This window comes from Acomys minous, assembly GCF_964271855.1.
Source record: "Acomys minous genome assembly, chromosome: 13".
In the NCBI taxonomy this organism is placed as follows: Eukaryota; Metazoa; Chordata; class Mammalia; order Rodentia; family Muridae; genus Acomys; species Acomys minous.
The window spans coordinates 76,495,476-76,520,673 of NC_140495.1; the positions used below are offsets into that span (position 1 = coordinate 76,495,476).

General features: G+C 35.5%; 1 long non-coding RNA gene across 1 annotated transcript in view; it reads right to left on the minus strand.

The window, feature by feature from the left end:
* Positions 1–1,238: 1,238 nt before the first annotated feature.
* LOC311581100 overlaps positions 1,239–25,198 on the minus strand; it is a 66,641-nt gene continuing 42,681 nt past the window's right edge. Inside the window, exon 3 of the long non-coding RNA XR_014773654.1 lies at positions 1,239–1,972. This is a non-coding gene — a long non-coding RNA (uncharacterized lncRNA). The remainder of the gene's footprint in view (positions 1,973–25,198) is intronic.

Consider the following 25,198-nt stretch of genomic DNA (forward strand, 5'->3'; position numbering starts at 1 on the left):
ACTTACAGAAAGATAATTTATTTTTGCTCTCAATTAAAAAATATATGGTCCCCCTTGGAGCAGAATCATCATGAAGCTCAGGCATCAGGAGCTTGAGGTGGCTGGTGGCATTGACTTCACAGTAAGGAAATGGAAAGAGATAAGTGATGGTACTTATCCAGGTTACTCATGCATTTTTATGTAACAAAAAAGCATAGTACATGGAAGAGTTCTGTCCAATTTAAACTCCCACTTCGTTATATATACACAATCCCTTGCAGAATTCCAACAGACCTGTCTGTATGGTGTTACAGGATTCTGTCAATTACCTTGCAACTCCACTTCTTCTCAACTTGACACACAAACATCACTATTAAGACATAACCATCCATCTTTTCTTCTGTGTAAGCTTATAACCATCACATAATGCAAAAGAAATTCAGTCCAACTTCAAAAGCACTTATATTATTTACCAGTGGCAATGCTCTTCAAAATTTTCAATTCTGACAAGAATAAATTAATAAAAATAATAAATTAAAAAATTCAATTCTGAATTTTACCCAGGGCTCAGGGAACCACATGAATTTGAGTCTCTGTAGAATAATTCTTGAAAGACCTATATATTTCTATATGGCATACAGTAACTAAAAGGTTATAGTAAGGAAAGACAGAACTATGTCCTCAATTTTAAAATATCAAAATAAAAACAATACTACATAATTACTCAGTTGTATATTTTTTCCTATCTGACTTATTTTGAATTTCTATTTCTTACAAAATAGTAATTATAAGAAATAATGGATTAACTAATTATTCCAATTAACAAATAAATATTTTAAATGTTTGTGATAATAAACTGAGGTCATGAACTGTCTAGATAAAGCTAATTAAAACAGACATTACCTCACACAGTTAATTTTTTTGCTTTTCAGTAGAATACCTAAAAATACCTTATTAGCAATTCTGAAGCCTCCTTACTTTGTTATTCATTATAGTCACTGTGTATAACATTGACTTCTAGAACTAATTTCCCTTAATTAAAAAATTTTAACCCTTTATCCAATATTTTGTCTACTCCCTTACCTCCATGCCTGTGATAAAAATGTGCTATTGTCTGCTTTTTCAATGTGTTCAATGTTATCATAGAATACTTTTATTTTTTCTGATATATATGTATATTTTTAATAAGATAGCTTATAATAATCAACATCTAAATCTATTTTAACATACACAATGGTTATTATTGAAAACTGCCACAAAATGATTTTTAAATCAAAGTAATTTCCTGGTGAATATCGTTTTAATCCACTTTTAAGCAACAATATGTAGTTTATTTTTTATTCTTTGCATTGATACCTTAAATACCTCTCCAAGATTTGATATTTTCCTACTTATACTTCACTTGGTTTTAAATAAATAGACTTTTCTTCCTCGCTATGGTAGAATATATCAACATCTCAATTTAACTTTAACTACACCTAATTTATTTTCATGTGTTCACTGCCAGAATTGTAAATGAGAGAAATTATACTATGTGCTTTATAATTTTTCTTTTAACCCCAAAGTCTGTTTTGAGAATTGAGTGGAAAAGTCCTGTCAGATCACAATGAATCATCATTTACTTTCATGGTAAATACTTGAGGACATGCTGCAGCTCTCATGGGAGATAAGTTTCTCCATCAATCAACAAGTTCCATCTGACCAAATAGATGAACACAAATACATGATTTTTTCTCAGGACTTATTACTTAGCTGACTAGAACAGTCTCCAAGATATAGAAATCTTCTTTGCACAGAAATTGATTCCAGCATTAACTTCCCTCGGAGCTTATAGATGGCTTTAGATTTCCACTTAGGAAACTGATAAATATCTATGCAGCTCTTCTCTTTTTCTGCAGATTCCATCATGATGTATTCCTTTTCTTTATATGGCTAATAGTCACATGTGTGGAAGATCTGTTTCCGTGTCCTCTATCTTGGAAGTTCCTTTTCCCTAGGAAGAGAATAAATCTGTTTTAAAGTGTGACTTACTGAAATTATCTTTAAAGATCAAAATGCACACTGGATATGGAGTGTTATATTGAGCTTGAATAGATGCTATATAGACAGGATCCAAGTGCTTTTGTGTTTCTAGTTTATGTTCTCTTTATGTTTTTATTATGAAATATTAACAGATCAAAAATATAGTTCAAATATTATACCTAATAAGCACACAATAACTAAAGTCAGAAACATGCTTGAAATGAAGAACGCTTTAATAAATGTCATGGTGATTATAAGAACCATATATTCCTAGAGATGTTACACTAACAATCACTTCTTTCTTGTAAATAGCATTATCTATAAAGAAATTTTTCTTTAAAGAAATAATTGGGAAATCTTGTTGGTCATTTAGTGCAATACCTTCATTGCAGTAGCCTGATTACACTGTAACAAAATACCTCCATAATCTGAGTTTAGTCAATACAGACTGTCTTGTAGAAATACAAATGAAACACTTCATGAAATTAGCTATAAAATAGGTTCAATTGTGCGCAATTCATCAATCCTGCTAATATAAACTTCCCGATGTTATTTTAATGTAATAATTACATTTAAAATACAAGGAGTTAACCAGCACTCTCTGTATACTCAGGTAATTAATTTTTATTGATGGGATTGAAGACCAGATAGATTAGTTTTACAATTAAGCTTAGTTGTTTAGGGGTTAAAATGTTTTTGGGTCTCGGTAGATGTTGTAAGTTGGTAATAATGATATATGATAGATAATGATTTACATTCAGAATTCTAGATGCACCAAGAGAGGAAAGATTTTTTTCTTCAAGGATGCCAAATACAAATAGTAAAAACACTATGAATGTAACATTTATCTAATTCCTGATTGTTTCGTGGTTCTTCTTGCTGTGGGAATGTTTAATAATATAAATGTATATGTAAAAAAGTATTTAATAAGAATTATAAAGAAAATACAAGGAATAAATATGATAATGCAGAGTTCTTTTTTAAAATTTTGTTTCAGTTGTAAATGTCCATATGGATTTACAGGAAAAATTGCAGTTAAGAAATATGTGAATGTGTCTCTAGTCCATGCATGAATTAAGCTCTCTATCATGAGTCTCTTGCCTCTGGGAAATTCATATCTCTTAGCCCAGTCTTCTATACTGGATGGTTTTGCCATTGATACTATAACCCCTGTGATCTACTCAATGAGCCTTGCAAAAACAAGTCAACATCCTTGACATTGGTAGATGGAAGCCATTATTGTATTTGTTTGGGTACAATTATTCCTATAAGAAGATGGGAAGCTAAGAATGATTGAGAAATCTGTATATATATTGGGACAGTGCCTTATTCTAAATTCAGGTTTAAAAGAATATTCTGGACTTGAGAAATGACTCATAGTATAAAGTGCATTCCAGGGAGCTTGCTGACCTGAGTTCAGATTCCACAGAATACTTGTGAATCCAGAAGGTGTGCAATACATCATTAACACCTTCAACAAGGTGGGAGGAGGAGAAAAGAGAATCTCTGGAAGCTTATTGGCCAGCTAACCTGCTTTATTTATCCAATGACACACAAAAAGAAACCTTCCCCTCAAATATTAATATAATGTATATTTATAGTGCATAATATGCATTATAAAATATCTCAAAACAAAAAGAAGCATCATTACAGAAAAAATTAAGATAAAGATGTGTTAAAGAGGAAAAATTCTAAAGAACTCTTTCTGATGGCCTTTCAAGGAGAAAATTTTCATTGACTCGCACATGCATAGCATAGATCAGGAGACAATGTTAAGAGACAGAGGAAAGAGACAGAATGCAAAGACTGACACTTAGGGATTCCTTATGATTCTATAAGCAGGTCATAGCAAGCTGGAGTAGCTATTTTAGCATCGAGTAAAATACAGTTCTAAACAAATGTAATCAAAAGATATAGGGAAGGACACTTTACACTCATCAAAAGAAAAATTCACCAAGATGACATCTCAGTTGTGAACATCTATTCCCCCAAATGCAAGGGCACCCACATTCATAAAAGAGACATTGCTAAAGATCAAATCACATATTGAATTCAACATTTTAATAGTGGTGGACTTCCATACCCCCACTCTCATCATTGGACAGATCCTGGGGACAGAAACTAAATAGAAAAATAATGAAATTAATAGATGTCAAGAATCAAATGAACCTAACAGATATCTACAGAACATTTCACACAAACACAAAAGAATAAACCTTATTGTCAACACCTAACAGAACCTTCTCCAAAACTGACAATGTACTTGGTCACAAAGAAAACATGAACAGATATAAAAAGATTGAAACAATCCCTTGAATCTTATTAGACTGCAATAGGTTAAAGCTGGAACTGAACAACAACTGGAACAAGAGAAAGCCTACAAACTGGGAGCTGAACAACTCCCTACTCGATGACCGCTGGGCCAGGAACAAAAGAAAGAAAGAAATTAAAGACTTTCTGGAATTCAGTGAAAGTGAAGGTACAATGTACCCAAACTTATGAGTCCTAACAAAAGCAGTGCCATGAGGAAAGTTCATAGCACCAAGTGCCTTCATAAAGAGAATGTGGAGATCCCATACTAGCAACTTAACAGAACACCTGAAAGTTCTAGAACAAGAAGAAACAAACACAACAAAGAGAAGTAGATGACAGGAAATCAAACTCTGTGCTAAACTAAATAAATTAAAAACAAAGAGAACAATACAAAGAGCTGGTTCATTGATAAAATCAACAAGATAGACAAAGAAGCCTTAGCCAAACTAACTAAAAGACAGAGGGAGAGTACTGAAATTAACCAAATCAGAAATGAATGGAGGTACATAGTAACAGACACTCAGGAAATGCTAAAAAATATGTCTTACTTCAAAAGCTTGTATTCCACAAAATTGGAAAATCTAAAAGAAATGGATGATTTGCTTGATATATATCACTTACCAAAGTTAAATCAAGATCAGGTAAGCAATTTAAAGAGTCCTATAGCCCCTAAGGCGCTAGAAGCAGTCATCAACAGCTCCCAACCAAAGAAAGACAGGGCCAGATGGTTTTAGCACAGAATTCTACCATATTTTCAAAGAAGAGGTAATAGGGGAGGGAAATGCGGAGAAGGAAGGACGTTGAACTGGGATGTTAGTAAGGATGGGGCTATGACCAGGATGGAGAGTGAATTAATTAATTACAAGACATGGATGCTGAAATACACTTGTACAAACAATGACTTGTGTTCTGAAGAGACAGTGTGCAGTGAGGAAAGTCTTCAGCTACACTTTCAGCTAGTTGAGTCTGTCTATCTAATCTGTATAATTTAATCTTTTCATTATACATCTTTCAGTAAATGTCTCCCCTCCAAAAAAACAGAACATATTTTCACTCCCACCAATATGGAGGAGTGTTCTCCTGTTCCCCTTTCTCCACATCCCCACCAACATGGGATGTCACTTGAGTTTTTGATCTTGGCCATTCAGGTAGGGGTAAGATAGACTCTCAGAGTTTTTTTTTTTATTTCCATTTCCTTGTTGATTAGTAATGTTGGGCATGCCTTTAAGTGTTTCTCAGCCATTCGATATTCCTCTGTTGAGAATTCTCTGTTTAACTCTGAACCCCATTTCATAATTGAGTTATTTGGTTTGGTGGTGTTTACTTTCTTGAATTACTTATATATTTTGGATATTAGCCCTTTGTAGGATGAAGAGTTGGTGAAGATCATTTCCCAATATAGAGACTTTTGTTTTGCTCTGTTGACAGCGTCCTTTGCCTTATTGGAACTTTGTAGTTTCATGAAGTCCCATTTATTAATTTTTGTCCTTAGATCCTGAGCTGTTGGTGTTTTGTTCAGAAAGTTGATTTCTGTGAAAATGAAGTTGAAAGATCTTCCCCACATTTTTTAAAAACAGATTTAGTGTGTCAGGTTTTATGTTGAGGTCTTTAGTCTACTTAGACTTTAGTTTTGTGCGGGATGATAAATACAGATCTATTTGCGTTTTTCTACATATAGGCCTGCAAGTAGTCTACCAGCACAATTTGTTGAAGATGCTATTTTTTCCCTTGTATGGATCCTGAGACTTGCAGCCAGACTTTGAGTGAAGTGCCGTGAATTGTATGGAAGAATTGGGGCATGAAAAGACAGGGAGGAGTTGTCAGGAGCTCCACAAAGAGGCTATAAATGCTGGAGGATCTGGACACAGGGAGGCCTGCATAAACTGAGGTACCAACAAAGGACATTGCCAGCAGAGGACCTAGACCCCTTGATCCAATATAACCAATGGACACCTCATTCTCCACATGGGGAGTGTGGGGTTAGCGACTGTATCTGAGAAGAACTCTGATGGCTAAGGTTTGACCCCTGCCCCTTATGGGAGAGGCCCTGTGGGAACACAGAGGAAGGGGATGAAGGCTGCTTAGATGAATCCTAATAGGCTTCGGTCAGAGAGGGGGGAGGAGGATACCCCTTGTCAGAGGTCTAGGGGAGGGGAATAGAGCAGAAAGGAGAGTGAGGCTGGGAACAGGAAGATAACAACAAGAGCAAGGGAATTACAGTAGGGTGTAATGTGAATAAATTATTATAATAATTTCTAAAAATGTTAAAAAGGAAACAGGACCTGAAAAATAAGGACACTAATACCCATGCTTACATAGAAGGTAGAAAGCCCACTGGGCCTCAAGCTTAACTATAACAACTACGAATGATGAAAGTTGGAGAAACTCACTTCCCTAGGGGAAAAAATACACCTACTGGTTATATAATATAAAAATCTCAGTCATGAAATTATACACACCAAGTAATATTATATGGAATTAGTAGTTTGTATATTGTATTCAGAAATATATATTAAGGAACATGTGGCCATGAATTAAAAAAAAAGGAAATGAAGAAGGTACATGGGAAGGTTTATAGGGAGGAAGTAATACAATTATGACTTTAATATTACTTAATTAAAAAGATCTTTAAAAAGTGTCTACCTCAGAAAACTAATATAGATTGACTACAGAATTTGGGATGTTATACATCTATCCATGGAGATGCTTGTATAGGCTTTACTTATAACCAATTAGCGCAATAATGCCATTTTTTAAATGAAAGAACTGTTTAAAATCATCTTTAGCAAGTACACAAATGTACCGCGCACAAAGCCTCTGAGACCACATCTCTCTCGTGCTGGAAGTATCTGTAAGTTGTCAGTGTTCCCAGCTGACTTAATATAGAGTGAGAGCAGTACTTTAAGAGCAGGTCTCTGAACTTTTGTTACATTACACTGGTCTATCCATTCTCCAACCACTGAAATATGAGTAGAAACAAAGTGCAAGAGATGATGAACATGGAAACTACCCTCCTGGACAATGTAAATGACATTCAAGTTTACCTTGAGGTCCAGCCAGCACACATTCTTTGGATATTTGCATACTTTATTCATCAGCACATAAGTTTCTATTTTGATCATATGATTGCCAATTATGGAGAAAATAATATAACCCATTTTCATGAATTTGTGAGCTAATAAAAATCACTGACATAACTAAGCACCAGCTCTATTTTGTTCATGGTTCGTAAAACAATGTAAGACAATCTCTCTGTCTTTTGATTTAAAATGGGTAATTTAATTTTCTCTATATACATATCAAACATTTCTGAGTGGAAAATAGATGGAAAATGTGCAAATAGCCATAATTCAACATAGTCTGGTTTCTATATAACTTTATTTGTTTGAGGACATTTCTGTGATTGAAAAAAATCATTGCTTTACAAAATAAAAATAGTGTATATCAAATCCCACAATTTCAGGACATTTCTAAAAGCAAATGAGATTTATTTATTCAGAGTATAATAAGTTTTCATATCTAAAGTTTTATTTTATGACCCCTATAATTACTTATGCCACTAAAACTATGCTCAGCGTGCTCGCGCGTGCGCACACACACACACACACACACACACACACACACACACACACACACTCACACATCTGCCTTGAAATTTCACACTGGAAAAATTAAACACTGGTAGCAGGCAGAAAATGGAATTTGTAGTTTATATTAACTAACTCAAAAAACATGTATTCATTTCATATAATATGTCAGTTCTCAGTTCTCATGACAATATTAAGAAACAAGCAACCATTAATTGAATATTTATTAGAGAGACACATACATCATTAAACTATTATAGCATGGTACAGTAACAACATACACACTATCACAAAGATATGAACAAAATGATTATCTGTGGACACACACAGAGCTCTCCTGTTGGGTATGTCAAACCTAAGTTGTGATTTTTTAAACTTTGAATGTATTCCCCAAAGTTTTTGTGTTGTGACTTTATTCCACTTAAGGTATAGAGAGATGGGACCTTGAAGAGATCATAAGCAGACATGCACATGCACACACATTTCACACACGCAAACACTCTCTAATCCACACATACATACACTATTTCCTTGTCTTCGTTGTACATACATATAAGTATCTCCTTCATAAGGACTCATTCAATTAAAGAGCCTATCCAGATAGAAGACTACTCCTCTTTCAGATGTATAAGCTATTCTCTGCTCTTCACACATTAAATGCATTCAGGTATTATGTGGCAGTGCCACAAGACAGCCTATTATATTTCACATAGTAGTGTCCGTGAAGTTTTCTAACAGGTTGAACCTCATTTTGTCACCATGAAGCCTTGCTCACTAAACCACTTTCCTCCCAATTATTGCCCTGCAATCATTCCTGGATTCAACAGTTAAGTAAACTATTTGTGGGTTAATGAATAATGATAAGTAATTCTTGGAAGATGGTCAGTGAACGCCATTCACAGTTCATCAGTGTTAAGTCATGTGACTGGAAGAATGACATCTGGAATTCTTTAGAATTGATCTTGAGAAAAGCTTTTCTGTATCTTATAATTGTAGATTTACTATAGCCAATCACATTCCCTTTCCATGAAGATTTGTATGAAGTAGAAATACTTTTAAAAGTAGTGTGATATAAACGCCACATTTTGAATGTAAACTTATATTTTCACTCATGTTTGTGAATTGTATATGTGAGTACAAAATTTACACTTGTTCTTTCCTGATTCTAACTCCTGCTGTGTCCCTCCAGTCCTTCCACAGTTTTGGACTCATTCCTTATTGTTGTTTCATATAACTATTCTCCCTACATAGATAGGCAGATATAAATTTATAAAGACACCCTTACTGAGTGTGCGTAGTATTGCTCACATTTCTATGCATTGAGGTCTGATCACTTGGGATGCAGAAAGGTATCAGAGGCTCATTCCTGGAAACAACTGCTTCTCCCTCTATCAATAGCAGTTAGTACCAGAAGCACTTCATCCATGGGTGGGTGTTTGTGAGATTTCCTCAATCTACATTGTCATTTCATCTGATCTTTTCATTTAGGAGAGTCTTATTTATACAAACATATTGGTGAGATTTTTTTGGGGGGGGGTACAGTTTCCCAGTTACATGTAGAAGAAACTGTCTGATAGAAGACATTTTGGTCCTCTGACTCTTACAGTTATTCTTTCCCCTCTAAGGCAATGCTCCTTGAACCTTGGATATGAATATTGTGTTGTAAGTGTATCGATATGGCTGGATACCCCACCTTCAATTTTCCTCAGTAAATTGATCAGTTGCAGCTTTCTGTAATTAGCCCCTCTGTTGCATAAGGAAGCATCTTGGATGAGTGATGGGAGCTACACTTGTCTATGGTATGAGGGTAAGTGTCTGGAAATGCCCTCTGACATTATACCAGCTTGGGGGAGTAAAGTATTATGTTGTCTGGGGTCTGTGTCCTCTCCAGGTTCAGGTACTTGGCTAGGATAAATTAGATAAGTATTCCTTCCAATTAAGCAGCCCTTAACTCCAGTTCTTCAGCTGTTGGTTACCTTTCTGGATTTAAGAGCCACTGTTACACCTTTAGGAATATCCTGATTTTTCTAGTAATTGTTGTAGCTCATAGGTGGTGTTACAGCTCAGTAGAACTATATATTGTTTTTCTCCATTGGCACCTTGCATAAGTCCTTCAGGTAAGATGAGATGTAGTCATCAGGGATGGAAATATCTGAGTCAAGTCTAGCTCTTTCTCTTTAAATCTTGTCTTTGAGGTATTTTATATCCCTGGAAGTAAGGTCTTACATTTAAATATGGTAGTCAACCAAGGGTAATGGCAAGACTATTGTTTCAGAGTGTTGTTGATTGCCTTAAGCAGTTATTCAGATGCCTGGCACTGAGGGTTTGGAGGGTTTTATTATTTTATTTATTTTATTTTTTTAGTATTTTGTTGGTGTTGCTGTTGACCAGTCATGTGATATTCTGATATTCCTCCCAACAAAGCTAGAAACAAATGTTTCTTTTACTAAAATATTTTAATACCATATAACAACCAAAAGAGCAGCATGAGGCACACATTTTCAAAAGAATGGTATAAATGGTAAAGACTGAAAATCTGAGTTCATATTTTAGTTCCCAATAAAAGTATAAAATTATAACATGAAAATTAAATAATTAAAAATTTACTTTAGATACAAGATTGTGAAAATGTTTATTAGTAGTATGTAGTAGTCTTATTATATTAGCAAATACATTATATATCCAGTTTAAGGCCATTTAATTATTGAAATATATTCAATATTCCCTAGTTTTAAATGGGTGATTTTTAAAATATGAATAATTTTGGAAGACACAGTAAATAAATATCAAACATTTTATTTACTGTAAAATGCTTAACCCAGTGTCCCAACCTAACCAACATGTCACTAAGAAAGAGTTGAGGAAATCTTTCTTAAAATGAGACTTTAAAAAGAAGTACAATGCAGAAGCTTAGGTCCCTTAACACAGAATCAGATAATTTCTGTGCTCTCTTGGTTCACAGGTATATTACAAATACTGAAGATGTTGTACTGTCAAAGTTTCATTTAAAAGTATCTACTATTGTAGTAAGTGTGCTATCACTGTCCCTAACATTCATAATTACAGGAAAAATTCTTTTACTAGAAAAGTTAGTCTAGATTAGAAACTTTTATTTCAATCCTAAAACATTACTCCAACTAGTTATACCACCTATTAATTTTAAATGTCTGTGCAGTGAAAGTGTGTATTATAAAAATCGTAAAAATCATGTATTAAAATTATAATATATATAGAATTTAAAAATGGAAACTTTTCTACCTGGTTTTCTTAAGGTTAGCTTTAGAGTAGTATTAAAAACTCACTAATCTATATTGACACCTTGAGCTTTATGTGCCTTGTACTTGAGCTCAGTGTACATATGGATTTACTAATGTGGCTTAATTTATTTTGCAAATATAAACATCTTCAATAAAGTGTTTTCAAAAACACCACAAATTTTAAAAAATATAATTAGAAAATATTTTTGATTAATGTAAATATAAGGATATGAAACATTTAATTAAGAAATTAAAATAAAGCCTTTTAGTGATTTTGAAGATAATTTAAATATTCAATTTTAGTATTTATTCATTTATTTTGCAAGTTCTTATTAGGCTATTCATTGTATATAGTCTTGGAATTCAAATACATAATTTATTTCAAGTATAACAGCTATTTCACTTCTATCCAGCCTTTCCTATTCCTTCCTTGAGTGTGTGTGATCATACTTAATATATATAATATTAATAAGTAATTCTTCTTTCTAAACGTATTTATTTATTTACTTTATATCCTGGTCTTAGCCTCATCCTTCCTTACCTCCCAGTACCACCCACCCTCCCTTTCTCACATACATGACCCCTAGTACTCTGAAGAGGGGAGCTCCTTTCCCCATCCACCCCAGCACATCAAGTCATATCAGGATTGACTGTGTCTTCTTCCCCTGTGGCCTGGAAAGACATTCCTGCCAAGGAGAAGTAATTGAAAAGCTGGCAAGAGAGTCCATGTGAGAGAGAGAGCCTCTGCTCCCTTTACTAGGGGACACATGAATCTTGAGCTGCCAAGCTACATCTTTGTAGAAGGCCTAAGTACAGTTCATTGAAGGCCCTTGCTTGGTCCCTCAGTCTCACCAGGTCCCTCTGGGCCCTGGTAAGTTGGCTCTGTTCGTCTTCTTGTGAAGCTCCTGTCACATCTATGTCTTTTTCTCCTTCTCCCTACTTTTCCACAAGGAGACTATACACTGTCAATATTTGGCTGTGAGTTTCAGCATCTGTTTCAAACTGTTGGTGGTTGGAACCTCTCAGAAGACAACTGTGCTTGACTCCTGTCCACAAGCGGAGCAAAGTTACATTAACAGTGTCTATCTTTGCTATATTTTCTCTACCTTTATCCCTGCACATCTTGGAGGCTTGGTGAAGTTTGGGTTGAAGGTTTTGTGGGTTGGATTGGTCTTCCCCTCCTTCTATTAGGATACTTGTCTACTTAGACAGTTTTTTTCTTCAGTCTCTATCGCTCCTGATACTAGAAGTCTCTTCTAGAGTAATGACATGATTTTACCATTTATGGTTGAATAGAATTCTATTGTAGGAGCTTGAAAGATGACTCAGCAGCAAATAATTCTCACTGCTCTTGCAGAGAACCTGAGTTGAAATGCCTTTAATAGGCGGCTCACAATCAGAGGGGATTCTCTGAGCCCTGTGGGCATCTGCATGGAGATACACATATTTCCAAATAGATCCACATTGTTGTTTAGCATGTTTCTCGGTTTACAACATTTCCTTCATATTGAAGCATTTCCTCCCAGAGGGGAGGAGAGTAAAACTGGTGGGAATCTTTAGTAACCTTTACCAACAGTATTAAAAAGCAGTAAATAATTGCAAGTTGGAGAGCTCTGACCAGGCGAACTACATCAGGAAGAAGATATTCTGACTGTCTAGTTACCTATGGAATGCATATAAAGCTAGCATGTTTATTGTTTTTTGAGTTATCACCCATGGTAGGCTTTCTGGTGACTTACATTTTGAGTCAATCCTGCTTCTTGTAACTAATCTTACACTCATCTTCTGGTTAACAGCATCCCCTCAAAAATATTGGGTCTAAAAATTAGACACTGATACTTACTTTATGTCCTAGTCTCGTTTTATGGTGTGAGTTAACCTATATATGTTGTCTCTTTCCAGGATAAGTTTGTCACACAACACATTTGCACAAACCTAATTAGAAACAAACATATTTGAAATAATACTCAATTGTTTATATATATATATATAACATTTCTCTCTTTTTTTAAAACATCTTCCTTATACTTACTTTGATAGTAATCATTCTCCTCTCTTAACTCTTTGAGATCCTTCCCACCTCCGTATCCAAACAACTTAACATTCTTTCTTGCTGCATCTTTCAGCAACCAAAATAAATAAATAAATAAATAAACAAACATCAAACTAAACCAAAATATAGCAAAAAGGAAACAGAAAACATGGAGTCTGTCTTTTTTTTCTCTTGTTAATAGATTTTTATTATTTCAAAGTTTAAGTATTCAGCATATATTCAATGAAACAAATCTTCAACTTACAGTAATGAAAAGATAACAGTGTCAAAAAACTACAAATTTACTCAGCAATATTTTAATTTTATTTATTTTTTTAATTTTTATTTTTCCAATTAATTTATTCATATTACATCTCAGTTGTTAGCCCATCCCATGTATCCTCCCATTCCTCCCTTCCTCCCACTTCCCCCTACTCCCCTCCCCTCCCCTATGTCTGTAACTGAGGGGGACCTCCTCCCCCTGTATATGCTCATAGAGTATCAAGTCTCTCCTTGGTGACCTATTATCTTTCCTCTGAGTGCCGCCAGGCATCTCCATCCAAGGGACATGTTCAAATATGGGGCACCAGAGTTTGTGTGAAAGTTAGATCTCCTTCTCCACTCAACAGTGGAGAATGTCCTGTCCATCGGCTAGTATTGGTAGGGGTTCGAGGTTTACTGCCTATTTTTTCCTTGGCTGTTGCCATAGTTTGCGGAGGACCCCAGGGCCCAGACTCGCCTGTAGTTTTCCAGGACCCGCTGGATCCTTCTATTTCCTCATTCTCCCAGGCTTCTCACACCTAAAGTCTCAATAGGATGACCTCCCCTCTTACCCACTATCCTGTTAGGTACAGTTTTTCATGGGGACGTACACCTTGGACTAGTGTCTCGATATAAGTGAGTATATACCATTTAGCTCATTTTGCTTCTGTGTGAACTCACTCATTATGACAATTTCTAGTTCAATCCATTTGTCCACACATTTTGGAAATTCCTTGTTTTTAATAGCTGAGTAGTATTCCATAGTGTAAATGTACCACAGTTTCTTTAACTCAAGAAGTTAAACACCACCAAACCAAATAACCCAATAGAGAAATGGGGCGCAGAACTAAACAGAGAATTCTCAACAGAGGAATATCAAATGGCTGAGAAACACTTACTCCTTAGTCATCAGAGAAATGCAAATCAAAACGACACTGAGATTCCATCTTACACCCATCAGATTGGCTAAGATCAATAACTCAACTGACACCTCATGCTGGCGAGGGTGTGGAGAAAGAGGAACACTCCTGCACTGCTGGTGGGAATGCAAACTAGTACAACCACTTTGGAAAGCTATCTGGTGCTTTCTCAGAAAAATGGGAACAGGGTTTCCTCAAGACCCAGCTATTCCACTCCTTGGAATATACCCAGAGGATGCACTACCACACAACAGGGATATATGCTCAACCATGTTCATAGCTGCCTTATTCATAATAGCCAGAACTTGGAAACAACCTACGTGTCCCTCAATAGAAGAATGGATAGAGTCTGTCTTTTGTTAGCAAACTCCTCATAGATATAGGGCTTGCCCTGGACGGGTAATACCATGTTTTCTCTAACTGTTCTTCTGTGGACAGCCACCACAACTGATCTTAGAATTTGCTTACTGAAAATCTGTGGCTCCAGTAAAAATGAATGTGGAGTTATCTCTGTGTTATATTGACCCCAATACTCTTCTAATAGCTGCTCAAATGGATATATATTTGTAATATGGTAGTTCTACTTTTATTTTTGTGAGAAACCTCCATAATGATTTTCATAGTGGCTGGCTCTATTTTGGTGCCCCCACAGTGTGCAAGGATTTCCCCTCTTCACAGTATTGTTGTGTTTAAATTTGTTTCCATAAGAATGACAGTTATGACCAGAGTGAGATGGAATCCTAGTATAGTTTTAATTTTTACTTTCTTTTGTTTTTATTGATTTTTTTAGATTTTTTTCTTTATTAATTTATTCTTGTTACATCTCAATGGTTATCCCATCCCTTGTATCCTCCCATTCTTCCCTCCCTCCCATTTTCCCCTTATTCCCCTCCCCTATGACTGTTCCTGAGGGGGATTACCTCCCCCTGTATATGCTCATAGGGTATCAAGTCTCTTCTTGGTAACCTGCTGTCCTTCCTCTGAGTGCCACCAGGTCTCCCCGTCCAGGGGACATGGTCAAAGGCGAGGCACCAGAGTATGTGAGAAAGTCATATCCCACTCTCCACTCTACTGTGGAGAGTGTTCTGTCCATTGGCTAGATCTGGGTAGGGGTTTAAGGTTTACCGCCTGTATTGTCCTTGGCTGGTGCCTTAGTTTGAGTGGGACACCTGGGCCCAAATCTGCCTATCATAATGTTCGATTTGTAGGTTTCTAGGACACTCTGGATCCTTCTACTTTGCCATTCTCCCATGCTTCTCTCATCTAGAGTCCCAATAGAATGTCCTCCCCTCTGTCTCAGTTTTCTGGTAAGTGAAGGCTTTCGTGGGACATGCCCCTTGGGCTAATATACAGATATAGCTAAGGTGTATGAGTATTTTTCATGTTCATTTCTATCAGCAGTCTGTCTTTTGAGAACTGTTTTCAGTCTACTAGCCCAATGTTGATTAGGTTGTTTACTTATCTTAAGATTTTTGTCAGGGCTGGAGAGGTGATCGAGAGGTTTGGGGGACTGACTGCTCCTCCATAGGTCCTGAGTTCAGTTCCCAACAACCACATGATGTCCTCGTCTGGTCTGAACTGTATACATAATAAATAAGTAGCTAAATCTTTTAAAATATTTTAATGTGCTTATATATTATATATTATAGGTCATCAATCCTATACAACGGTTATATATATATATATATATATCTTGCTTTTCATTATATAGGCTATTGCTTAATTCAATTAATTGTTTACATTTTGGTGCAGAAGCTTCTAAAATCATTCCATCTCATTTATTGATTCTTGATATGATGTTATTTCTTTTCAGAAAATCCTTGTCTGTACTTATAACTTGGGGCATTTCTCCTTTCTTGTTGTAGTTTCATGTGTTAAAGTGTTTCAACCATTTTGAATTGAATTAATGGAAGTTATGGATAGGGTTCTAGTGCCATACTTCTGAGTGTGTCTCCAGTTTCCTCAGCATCATGTATTGAAAACCATTTACTTCATTTTATATTTTTGTCATCTTTGTCAAAAATGACATGTTTCTAGCTATGTGGGTTTACTGCTGTGTCTTCTGTTCTATTTCACTTTTCTGTATACCTCTTTCTGTGCCAATACAAGACCTTTTGCTATTACGGTTCTGTGTTATATTTGAGATTAGCTATTGTGCTATCATTTTTGTTTCTTTCAAGACTGCTTTGGCTATGTGAGCTTATTCCCTTTTTATTTTGAAATACATAAATTTTAACTCCATTTTTGTAGTAGGCTTCTGTTGCAAACATTTCTTTTTCTCTATATAGTTTCATTATTATTTACTCCAACTGATTTCACTCTAAGGTGAAAACAGTGAAGAGGTAGCTTACAATGATCAGTGCTTCATCTTTGGGAGGTCTTTTTTAAAATGAAATACTCTCCAGTGTTAATTCACTTATCTAGATAATATGCTTTTTATTATTTTTTTCTTTTTTTTCCTCCTTTATTAATTTATTCTTGTTACATCTCAATGGTTATCCCACCCCTTGTATCCTCCCATTCTTCCCTCCCTCCCAATTTCCCCTTATTCCCCTCCCCTATGACTGTTCCTGAGGGGGATTACCTCCCCCTCTACATGCTCATAGGGTATCAAGTCTCTTCTTGGTAACTTGCTGTCCTTCCTCTGATTGCCATCAGGTCTCCCCGTCCAGGGGACATGGTCAAAGAGTTTCAAGTCCAAACAGAATGAGTTGTAATAAGTAGAAAAAATTTTAAAGTGATCTTTTTAATCAAGTTTGATATATAGTATAGATTTCCACAATTGTCAAATAACTAAATTTATCCTGGAATGACATCATGGAAGCCACTATGGCAGCAAACATACAGGTCAGTAAGCAAAGAACTTAGACAGCATCCTCTTGGAAATGCTCCACAGTTTTTGCATCTAAAGAGCCAAACTGTATTGAACATGGTGCAGCTTGTGAGAGTAAATATAAGAGTAACAGCAGAAAGCTAATTCACTACATTTTTTTAGTTGAACAATGTTAGGTTGATGGCATACTTCCAAAATGATTATTCTCTCTGAAATGAATATAAGATTCTAATTCTCAGGACAATAAAATATACAGTTCAAGAGTATATACATATACATTTTTATACACACAAGCATATATATATATATATGCATATATCAGCCCTTTCCAATCTCAATAAAGATTTGGTTTGGCTTGTATGCATTCTAGGCTCAGTCCACGTTTCTCTCCAGGTATCTGCTACATTTCTGCAATTTCATTTTCCATAGCCTGTTATGTTACTAGTTGTAAATCAAACCCCATCTCAGAAATGTCAAATTTAATGAATAGGAAAAAAATCACAGAAAACCCAGTTATCCTGTGAGCTATCTCAGTTCTTAGAACCTTAGTGTCTTGGCTCATCAGCCCAGATTAATCATGGAGGATTCCTGGGATTTGAAGCCAAGCCAGGCCCCAGAGAGGTGGTTCCTTAAAAATACATTGTGAAGAAATATCCCAGTGTCAAAATGTCCTGCCTTGCTGAGAAAACTAATCATGTTGAAAGCAAGAATGTTGAAGTACGTATAACTTTCTAAATCTTTAACTTGCAGAAAGTTGAAAACAATAAAATATTTAAAGAACGAAAGTTCTTTGAAATAGAAAGACTTCACAACACTATGACTTTTACAACTTCACTATAAAAATAGGAAAGGCAATTTAACACTGTTGAAATGTCTTGCTTACCCAAGACAAGAAAATTACAGTAAGTTGGATGTAACTAACTTAACTTTTTGTTTTTTGTGTTTGTATTTTTGAGACAGGGTTTCTCTGTGTAGCCTTGGCTGTCCTGGACTCACTTTGTAGACCAGGCTGGCCTTGAACTCACAGAGATCCCACCTGCCTCTGCCTCCAGAGTGCTGGGATTAAAGGTGTGCACCACCATACCCGGTGCTAGTTTTGTTTTAATGCTGAAGATAAAACACCTAATACTTGATGAAATCAAAATTATTGCTCAAAAAATTAATTAATTAAAAGCTCTGAGGACTGAGCACAAGGAATGTAAGATGTAACTAGGGAAATGGCTTATCAATAAAAACACTTGCTACACTGGCCTGATAACCTGACTTCAATTTCCTGAAACTATGTAGGTGAAAAGAAAAAAAAAAGACAACTCTACAAAGTTCTCCTCATATCTCCATACCAATCTCCATACATGTGTCATGACACAATTGTGGATACAAACACACACATACACACACCACATACACTTACACATGCATACAAATAAATGATGGTGATGATGGTGATGATGATGATGTAAAAAACTGTACACCTGCAGTTCGTAAAATTAGAATTTCATGATATTATTCATTCCACTATTTTTCTTGTCTATCTCCATATTTAAAGTGACTATATTTAAAATATACTTTAAACATTCAATTTTCTGTAATTTTATTTAATCTCTCATCAAAGAAATATTTATTTGCTTATTTTTGTTTGTATGGATATGCATGTTCCTACATGAGTTAATGTGTACTATTGTGCATCATATGCCAACTGAGGCCAATGGATGTTGGATCCCTTTGTTGGATCCCTTTGAACTGGAATTACAGGCACTTGTGAGTTGTCTTGTGTGGCTACAGGAAAGTAAATCTGGTAGCTCTGCAATAGCAATATATATTCTTAGCAACTAACCCATCTCTCCAAAAACTAAATCTGTCTTGTAATTAAGGTGTTTTCAATCCCAGTTAAGACAGTTGTTAATCTATGTGATTTTTAAAATCTTATTTGCTGCTATTATTATGTATTTCTACTTTATTGCTTTCCTTTTTGTGAATAAGCAAGTCATTAGCTTTCCATATTTTCTTCTGTTAGAGTAGCTAGCCAGATTAGATAAAACACCAATATCCGCATCCCTGGTGGTCTCCAATAAAGGGAATTTGGAGCTTTATCTGAAAGGAGATATGACGGCATCACAGGCATGACAGTGATTAGTGGTATGCTGTGGGATGGGTACAATAGGCCAACCCATGTTCTGCCACAGAATACGGAGGAGGAAATATGAGACACATGTTCATTAAGCAGTAGGTGTCAGATCCAAAACCGTCAGGTTGTGGAGACTGTCTGGGAGGCTGCTCTGTGCCGTCGATGCCATTACTGCAAACAAATGAAACTTTGACCAGGAAGAAGTGGTTCCTCTCTGTGAAGGAATGATTACAGGCAATATGAGAGAAAAGCCATTCCTGGGTAGCTGGACCACCATCTGCATCAGGTGCTTGAGTTCATGTATGTTCTTTCAAATATCTTTAAAATTTCTTTTATACTTTTCAGATATGTTTTATTATAATGTATTACAACACTTAACTATATACTTGCTTCTTCACATTCCTCCCACTACCCCCTCTCCAGCCCCTTCCTCACTCCATATCCATTCACTTCCACTGTCTAATTGCCTTTTATTCCACGATTACTAATAATTACACATGTGTGCGCATGCGTGCATGTGTGCACACGCTTACATGCCTGTGTACAAATATATCAATACAACCTGGAGAGTCCACTTTTGTCTGTATGTGGTTTCAGGATTGAGCACTTTGTTTTAGACAATCAGCTGGGAACTAAGATTTAAAATGTAGCTAAGAGTTATGCTATTCTAGCTAAGTGGCAACAAGAGATAGTTTTAGTAAAGTCCGTCCTGTTAAGTGGACTTTAAACCCAATTAGACACCATTGGTGACCTCCAACGTGTAAATTCCAATTTTTTCACCTTAAAGGACATGACTCTATTCAGTATTACTCAGCAGTGAAGAAAAAATGTAATCGTCAAAGTAGTAAGTAAAAGGATAGAACTAAGAAATACTATACTGAGTGAGGTCACTCAGACCCAGAAAGACATGTCACATTTTCTCTTTCATTTGTGCTTGTCTTCCTTCCTTTCTTCTTTCCTTAATTAATTCTTTCCTTCACTTCTTCTTTATTTCTTTCCTTTTTCCACTTTTTCTTTGAGGCATGATTTCATTATGTAGCCTAAACTAACCTGAAACCAGCTATCTGTATTTAAAAATCACAATTCTTTCTCTGTTTCCTGAGTACAGAATTGCAGACTTCTACATCCATATCAAAGAAAGCTACTGTTATTTGTACTCTATTTCATCCAATAGAAGCATGATAAATAAAAATTAGTTTTTCTTGCATTTCAAAGAAATAACTGTAGAAACATATTGATAAATATAGATAAGGATAAGTGCATGCTTTGTTACACTTAGGTGTTATAAAACCACAGATATATTTCTGTGGTCATTTCAAATACTGGAATGATCCACTGACCTTGAGAAAAGAGTCTCATGTGAACCTTTTCTGATGTAAATGTCTTGAAACCATCATGATTGTCTTTTTTATTGGACTGTGTAACTTTCAACTTTTAATAAAACTGGCTGGATGGCTGACTGTGTAACCATAAATTGAAATAATTTGTTTTCTTTGAATCATTGGACATGAAAAGCCATTAAATAATTTTCCACATTTGCAGTCTTGAATAAATTTGATCACGAATGCTTCAATTTACTTTAAGATTTTCATCACATTAATTCATTTGCTTTCCAGATCATTTAGACAGCTTTTTATTCAAATATTTTAAAACCTTGCAAACAACACCGATGTCAGCAGGAAGCATGTTCCCAGGAGATGCAGTCCAGCATTCTCCCTCAATTATTCCACTTGATTCTACTTATCCGGAACTTGACAAATTCCCAGGCATTTGGTTTTTGCTTTGTTTTTATTTTTTCTATTTGATTAAAAATATTTTTTCATAAGATATATTCTGATAACAGTTTTCTCTACCTGTAGCCCTTCCTCCTACTCTATCATCCCATCTATAGCTCCTTTTGTGACTCTCATTAGAAAAAAAAAAGACATGTAATGGATAATAGTAAAATAATATTTATAAAGCAAATAAATTGAACTATGAAAAGCAAACAGAAGACAGATGGCCCAAGAAAAGACACAAGAAAGAGATGTAGATGCAAAGATGCACATGTTCACACATTTAGGTATCCCATTGTCAATCAATACAAAACCAGAAGTCTTAGTATACTCAAAACCTATAGGCAAACAATAGAGAAGTAAAACAACATAAGCAAAGTAAAGTAAAAAATAAAACTAAATTAAACAGAACAAAACAAAGCCCTAGCATGATATTATGGAACAAAGAACCTCCAAAGATGCCACTCCTTGTTTTTGTTGTTTGGTTGTTGTTGTTGAGGGTTTTTGTTGTTGTTGTTGTTGTTGTTGTTGTTGTTGTTCATTTTTCTTGGACCAGAATTACTTTTTGCCTTGTTCACTTCTGTTTACAATGAAGTCTGTCTCAAAGAGGTTATCTATGTATTGCTTGGAAGGCAGGAAACCCTTAAGAATAGTTTTTATTTATTTCAGAATATTCCTTTGGAGAAAGTGAACCTTGCACTTTTAAGTGTTTATTAAGTGGAGATAGCTTCAGGGTTAGGTATGGGGCCGGCATATACGATATTCTGTGGGATGCTTGCACCTTGACTGTCATATCCTTCTTTAGATTAGGGAAATGTTTTATTTTTTGAAAATTTTTTTATGTCTTTGATCTGGGTTTCTTCTCTTTCTTCTCTTTCTATGATAGTTAGCTTTGGTCTTTTTATAGTTTCCCACATTTTCTGGATATTTTTGCATATAGATTTTTGGACTCAATTTATTTTGTTTGACTGAAGATTCTATCCATTTCTTCTATCATTCTCCATCACCTGAGGTGCTATCCTTTGTCTCTTGTATTGTGTTGGGGAGGCTGGATGCTCAACTTCTTAAGAGTTCTTAAATTTTTCATTTCCACATTTCCTTCAATTTTGGTTTTCTTTATTGATTCATTTGAACTTCCAGATCAAATGAACTACTTTATTCATTTCCCTTCATTCTTTGTGGTTTTGTAGGTTAGTTTAATGCCTTTATTGATTTCTCCTTTAAGGACCTCTGTCATATTCATAAATGTTACTCCAATGTCCTTGTCTTGTACTATGTATATGTTTATTTCTTTATTTCTTTTCTTTTCTTTTTCTTTTTCTTTTTCTTACAAACTTAAAGTGTTTAATGAAAGTTGTATACAAGAGACCTCTACTTCTGCATCTCTTCCATCATTTCTTCCTAGGCATTGCCCTTTTCCTTTCCTACTTCTTGAGACTGGGCTTTCCTTCCTAGGATTTTTTGTGTGATCTTTGTCCAGTTTTAGCCTGGTGATAACCTTGCTGGGGTGGGTGCCCACATGGACAGTTGTGCTATTAGTCTTTTCTCACTGCACTCATTCCATGTATATGGCATCTTTATTCATGTACACCTTGAACATTTGCCAATCTGCTGGCCTTTGTAGCATCCTTGGACAACATAGCTTCACCATCCTTTCAAACATGCATATGGTGAACATTATGCTTCTCTCTCAGCTCTTTGGAAAGAAAAGAAGACATGATCTTCCTCCTAATGTGAGAGGTGCATTGAAATGGCATTTGAGATTCTTGCTTCAGTCAGAAGTCGTGAAGGGATCAAACTTAATTTTGGGGCTGTGATCCAGCAATGGCCACAGAGAGAAAGACAGTTTTATGTTTCTTAGGACCTATTGTAGTGAGGATGTTGGGGTATAATGGGACATTTTCCTGGCAGTTCTCGAGTGTGTGTGTGTGTGTGTGTGTGTGTGTGTGTGTGTGTGTGTGTGTGTGTGTGTTTTAAATAGCCTTAGTTAACCTGGGGCATGGCAGACATTAATCCTCAATTTCCCATAGTGAGATAGGCATGGGATCCCTGCCTCAATCTCATGCCGTCTGCTCCTAATAACTTCTTTTTTATTCATTTATTCATATTACATCTCAATTGTTAGCCCATCCCTTGTATCCTCCCATTCCTCCCTCCCTCCCACTCCCCCCCCCCCACTCCCTTCCCCTATGTCTGTGACTGAGGTCTAGCATCTAGGCTAGGCATTTGAGTTTTGGGTGACGGTAATTCCAGGCGCTGATATCTGGTCTTCTATTTATTAGATGGGTGGGCACTTTTGTCTTGGTTTCTGTTGTTCTCTCTAAATTTTAAGAGAGGCTGGTGATTGCGTGTTGGCTCCTTGGGAATTTTTCTGTGATCCTTATAGATTTAGCCTCTGGGGGAGTTTGGGTAAAATTATTTGTAGGTATTTGGAGATGATATTTTTGGGATAAGGAGGAGTTGGAGCTAAGTGAGCTCACTGGAGAAAGGAAAGCAAAAATGTTTTCCAAATTTGTGCTTTGTCGCCTGGAAATGAGGGCAGAGAGTGCAAAGAGGCCAATCAAGTAGTCTGGTAGATATCTGTGGATGCAATTAGGGGACTGAATTTGGCAGAAAGTGGAAGAGTAAAAAGTGGAGCGTTGCCTACCTGTTTTTCTGGTAGGCTTGGCTAAGGGGTTCCCAGGAAATGACTATCAATGTTGAGTGCTGAGACAAAGGCCTGAGTGTGGAAGGAGATGGGAGGAAAAGATCTGCTTGATTCACTAGAGATGAGTGCAGAGAGGGAAAGCTGGTCACATCAGTGGCTGCTACATCACTGGAGGTGAGACTGGGAGGTTGGTTTGGAGAGCAAGAAGCAGTCAGACTCCCTGCTTCCATAGGCATGTGCCCATTCTCGTAGGTCTATGTTGAGAAATGTATAAAAAGCTTAAGGTGAGGTATTGAATTTTTATGTATAAAACTCAACTTTGAATCATTCCACAAAATCTTTAACTATGTTTATGATTTTATTGCTCTACAGAGGTTTCTCATGTGCTCACATCTCTTCTCTTTTATTAATACTTCAAGGAGAAGGTACTGAGATAGACAAGAATGACAGGTTCTCCCTTCCAGTCAAGAACTATGTGACAGAAAAGGTGAAGTCAAATGTACTGTGGGTAGTGGAAAAAAGAAAAATATCAATGAATATTTTGTATTTAAATAAGTGGTCTGAACTTCAGGTGAGAAATTAACATATGTGGTATGGTTAGTTGAAATGTTAATATTATATATTAATACCAATAATCAGAATGGAAATTTTCTTTTAATAAGATATTTACATGTTTGGATTTATCAACCTTTAAGTTAAATTGATATTAATTAATGTTCCTATAAACCCTGAAAAATTAATGAATCTGGAAAACATTATAAAGACAAAATTTTATGGAGTCTATAATTATATACAAGTAATTTAACATATTATTATAGAAGGACACATACTCACAATTTAGGAAATTGAAATTTACTTAAATCATTCAATTTTCTCCAAGTACAAAGGACCCTACTGCACTCAGTTAGTTGCATAAAAGTTTTTTAATTTTATTTACTATTTGAATTAAATGAATAATTCCAACTATCCATATATTTTAAAAATTGATTAGGTTAATTATTAATATATGTGATAATAATGTTAATTTATTTCCACATTACTTAATATCTGCATTTGTGATTTTTTTTTAGCATTTATAGAATACTCTAACTTGAAGTATCAACATACATTCCCGTGACTCATAGAACCATCACTGATTTCCTGTGAGAGCATCAGAGAAGTCAAGAAAGTGTCATTTAAGCCCACTTATATTTTAGAAAGCCATTTCCCAAAATCACAAAGCTACCTCCCACTGATTTGATGTAATACTTCAGACTTGTAGTATCAACTCTAAATGGAGGCCAGAGAATAACAGTTTTGAGACAAGGTTGATCTACATATCTAGGATCAGTTTTAAAAGTTAAAAAGAATTAGAGACATATATAAGAAAATAATCAAATAAATTTTTCCACTAGGTAGTGTGATATTTCTATTGTAAAATTTTTCACCATTTGAACAAACATTCAAG